Source organism: Erinaceus europaeus, chromosome 11 (assembly GCF_950295315.1).
Source record: "Erinaceus europaeus chromosome 11, mEriEur2.1, whole genome shotgun sequence".
NCBI lineage: Eukaryota > Metazoa > Chordata > Mammalia > Eulipotyphla > Erinaceidae > Erinaceus > Erinaceus europaeus.
This window is the reverse complement of record NC_080172.1, coordinates 73792522-73797332: the sequence shown is the minus strand read 5'-3', so window position 1 is coordinate 73797332 and position 4811 is coordinate 73792522. Positions and strand designations below refer to the sequence as shown.

At 39.3% G+C, this 4811-nt stretch overlaps 1 long non-coding RNA gene across 1 annotated transcript; it reads left to right on the top strand.

The window, feature by feature from the left end:
• Window positions 1-702: 702 nt before the first annotated feature.
• Window positions 703-1885, top strand: LOC132541239 (uncharacterized). The gene is made up of 3 exons (XR_009552407.1): window positions 703-896; window positions 1122-1262; window positions 1548-1885. It is a non-coding gene; the product is annotated as an uncharacterized LOC132541239 (long non-coding RNA).
• Window positions 1886-4811: the final 2926 nt, after the last annotated feature.

Genomic DNA, 4811 nt, shown 5'->3' with positions numbered 1-4811 from the left:
GGGTCATCTCTCTCGTGCATCATTAGCCCAACAAAAAATAGTGTGTACATCACAAAATTTTGAGGCTGAATGTGTTAGTATAAAGAATTGCTCTTAAAAAGTCCTTTAAAAATAATTGTTTAAAAAGGGGGGACTAGTCCTGCTTTGAGTACAAATCAATTTCTGTCTTTTCTCTCTACTACTGATTGTATTAATCAAAGATGGCTGGGCCTGACAGCTCCTGTTTTCTCTCTCAACAAGTAAAGGCATCAGAACTTGATGCAAAAACCTGTAAGAACTACTTTCTCTGACCTCTGTTTTTTTCACAGGGCTCTTTATTGTCTGTGGTGTGTGTGTCTGAAAGAGAGAGAAAGGAGAAAGAGAGGGAGACAGAATAGCCTAAGTGTTTTGAGGAAGGAGAAAGGAGAGAGTAGAGGACCCTGATATCACATATAGTTATTTTTTCTTCATGTTAATACTCACCTAGCACCCACCCTAGAAGTTTATGGTACAGGAGATAAAAATGCAAAGGGAAGTAGTAACATTTAGGAACTGCTACAGGTCTCTTGAAAAATATATACTAAAGCACACACTAGACTGCTATTAATTTTTAAGAATTAATGGTTCTTAGATAGCATCAATATGGTTTGATACTTAAATTGTTTGTTAGTAAATTTTTAAAATCTAAATCATTTGTTTATAATACCATAAGGCATGAACAAGTAGAAGAAATGAAGCTATTCACATCATCTGGCAGGAAGGATAATATGATGAAAATGCTAGCACAAGGAAATCAGCTCTTATAACCACATTAAATGAACTAAACATTAAAACTAGTTAACTCTGTGCTATCTGAACCACCTTACCAAGGCCTAGGGCATCACAGGGGTTCCAGAGATTCACCTATGACTTTAAAGGTAAGTTGAAGAATTATCTGCTGGAATATGCTACACAAAAGAAAACAAACAATAATTAGTGCAAATTCATCCACAGAAAAAAGTGATTCTTGAAGGACAATTCTCCATAATGGTACACTTGACCAATTGGGGTCACAATTCAGGTCCCCAAAGATTTCATTTTTTTCATGTAGTACTTTTTTCCACCAAGGCTCCTAGACTGATTTTTCTCTTTTTTTACTTCAGATAAAGAATAGGGGTTGTGGAGGGGAGACAAAAGAGAGAAGGCTAGACACCATAGCACCCTTTCATCATATGTGGAGTTTCCTGCTGATGCCATGGTTCTCCTATGTGGTGTCGAGACTCAAACTCAAGGCCTTGAGCATGGTAAGATGTGCTTTCTACTGGGTGAGCTACTCTCAGCTCTATATCTTGTGCTTTGCTATCTTCAAGGGACTCAATGTCACAGAGTGAAGTGATATCATTTCAGTTTGAACCCTCAGAGCAAATCTCCCCTCTCTGTATCTACCATCTCTCTTTAACAAGCAGGGTATGGCAGGGGTTCTAGAATCCTATTCTGACCCACCCTTTCCTCCCCATGGGCTTCCACTCAGTACCTTATGGTGTGCTTTCCTAAAAGTGAACCTTGGTTTGGATGTTTTTCCCTAAAAGAAACTGCAATAGTGTGAATCTTTGAGCAGTATCTGTATGGGACAGAAGTCTTTGTGAAGCCAAGCTGGAGATATAGCTCCTCAGGTAGAGTACATGTTTTGCCATGCATACTCCCAAGTTCAAGCCTTGACACCACAGGGGAGGTTCTGTGGTACTGAAAAAACTAATGCTGTGGTATCTTTCCCTTTCACTCTCTGGATAAAAAAAAAGTCCTGGAAAAATTGTGCATGGGGCCCAGGTGGTGATGCACCTGACTGAACACACATATTACAATGTGCAAGGAGCTGAGGTCAAGACACCGGTCCCCACCTGCAGGGGAGAAGCTGGTGAAACAGTGCTGTGGGTGTCTTTCTCCCTCTGCAACCCTACCCAGTAAACAAATAAATAAACTATTAAAAAAGAAGTTGTGTGTGTGGGAAGCTCTGGCTCCTCAAAAAATATTACCTACTTCTTAAGGAGTACTGAGTATCTATAGGCTTTAAAACACTTAAGAGGAATAAAAAAGAAACCATTCAAATTAAGACTTCTCAGAACTAAGATTTACTTCTAGGCAATGTATTTTCTTCATGGGATAGTGCTAGACAAAGTACCAATCAGCAACTTCTAAATAAACAGCTCTAGTTTAAAAAATGTCAAATTCTGCAAAGTCAGATATCCCAATGCAATAAAAATAGTGGATGCTTCTGATCTGGTCTATTTTCATTAGTATAATTTAACAGGTCCTATGCCTCGAGTAATGCTTCTGAAAGTCTGGTATATTGACTACTTTAGAATAATCTGAGATACAGAATCCCCAGCCCCATCTCTGACCTAGTGAATAAATATCAGGGTTTGGGCCCAGAGATCCACCAGATGACTGTGATGCACATCACAACATATACTGAATGATAATAATCTGCCTTCTCTGGTGTTCATTCATGCAATTCATAAATATTTATTGTGTACCTAATATGTATAATGATTCTAGGCTCTATAAATACAGCAGAAAAATAAAAAAGGAATTGCCTTACTCTAGAGAAGGAGGCACATAAATGCATAATAAATGTACTTTAATATCAAGTAATAATAGGTGTCATAGGACAAATAAAACAGAATAAGGAACTGAAGAATGATAGTGCTATTTTGAACTAAAATAGTGGTAGAAAGACCTTTCTGGAAAGGCATTTAGTAGAGTCCTAAAGGCAGTGATGGTGCAAGTGAGCAGGTATCTGAAAGGTATCCCAGGTGAAGGGAATAATGTGTGTGTGGGGGGGGGAGAGGTATTGTCCAAGGTCAAGGTATTGAGGAATAACAAGGCGAATGATATTACTAGAGCAAAGAGAGTGAAGTGGAGGGATAAGATATTAGAGTGGCTGAGGAAAGAATGACAGTCACAGAGGACTTTGTTTTTGTTATAGGTATATTGAGGAGCCACTGGAGGGTCTGAATAGGACAGTGGCAAGCTCTGCCTCTAGGTTCAAATGGACTCTTCTAGCTGCTGCCTCAGTCACTGTCTCAGTCTTCTCTTAGGGTAGTCTCAGTGTCCTGGATGTTAAGTAAAGAAGTGATTGGAGAGAAGTAGAGCTTCTTTACATCCTGACTGTATGTCTACCATTCATCTAATTCCATGTGTCAGGCATCATATTGCTGACTCACATCAGGTAAACTGGCTCTATTCTATACATAGGAAATTTAAGCTCAGAGAAGTTATACTACTTTTTTAAAATTTTATTTCTTTCATTTTGTTGATATGGTAAATTACATTGACTTGCAGATGTTGAACCATAATGGCTTCTCAGGGATAAATCTCAGTGGGTTTCACTGAGTCATTCTTTTTTTTTTTAATATTTTAAAACATTTTTACAATTTTTGTTTATTTATTTATTTACTTATTATTGGATAAAGACAGAGAAATTGAAAGGGGAGAGGAAGACAGAGAGTGAAAGAGACAGAAAGACACCTATAGCCCTGCTTCACCACTTGTAGAGCTTTCCCCCCATAGGTCGGGGCCAGGGACTTCAACCTGGGAGACCTTGTGCATTGTAATTTAATCTATGGGAGAAATGTTGAAGCAGAGACAAAAACTGGACATTCAAAGCTTCCACTTTATCTTTCATTTGTGGTTTAGTTGATTTTGCCGTCCTTACTTGATAGTGAGTTATATGAACCTAAAGTTACAACCTTAAAGAGCCACTTAACCATAAGGAGTCTAATTTTATATCTATGGTTTCAGACTGGCTTTATTTTCTCCCTTAGCTATATCTGGCCACAGTTGAACCCTGCTTTATTAATCATGACTCAAAGCTACTTTAGAATGGTCTTTCTCATTAGGGAATTATACATATACATAGAATACAGAGATGGGAGATTCTAACAACACACTCTATCTACACCTGAGGAAGATGGGTTCTGATATTGGGGCAGCTTGGAACGTTCCTACTGATGACCACATAAGCTCAGATCTACAGGGATGCAGAGGTCATAGGCTCCTAAGCTGAATATGGGCCCCAGATCACATCAGATTGATGAGGTTTACAGTCAACAATATTTATACATCTTCCCCATATTTAGGTTCTACTCTTCCCTCATCCAGATTTCTGGTCCTTTTTCCAGTCATGACATCATTTCTCCAGACAATAACTAGGATCCACCTGCATATCAGATTTCAGGCTCAGGGGAAAAAAGAAAAAGAAAAGAAAAAAAAAACCTAGGATAGCCACAGGCCCTTTGGAATGTAACTAAAATATGCCTACTAAGCTATCTACAAAATGGAGGAACCCCCCCCCAACTGTTCATCTGCACTATTCCAGCCTTTAGGTTTATGATTAGTCAGCAGTTTGTTTGGCTTTATATGTTAACTCTGTTTTAAGCCACCAGGTTCCAGATGCTACCATGATGCCGACCAGACTTCCCTGAACAGAGATAACCCCACCAATGTGTCCTGGAACTCGAATTCCCCAGAACCCTGCCCCACTAGGGAAAGAGAGAGGCAGGCTGGGAGTATAGATTGACCTGTCAATAACAATGTTCAGCGGGGAAGCAATTACAGAAGCCAGACCTTCCACCTTCTGAATCCCACAATGACCTTGGGTCCATACTCCCAGAGGGTTAGAGAATAGGAAAGCTATCAAGGGAGGGGATGGGATATGGAGTTCTGGTGGTGGGAACTGTGTGGAGTTGTACCCCTCTTATCCTATGGTTTTGTCAGTGTTTCCTTTTTATAAATAAATAAGTTGGCGGCAAAAAAAAAGTACTGCTCCTGTCAATTACTTAGGAAGAGGACAG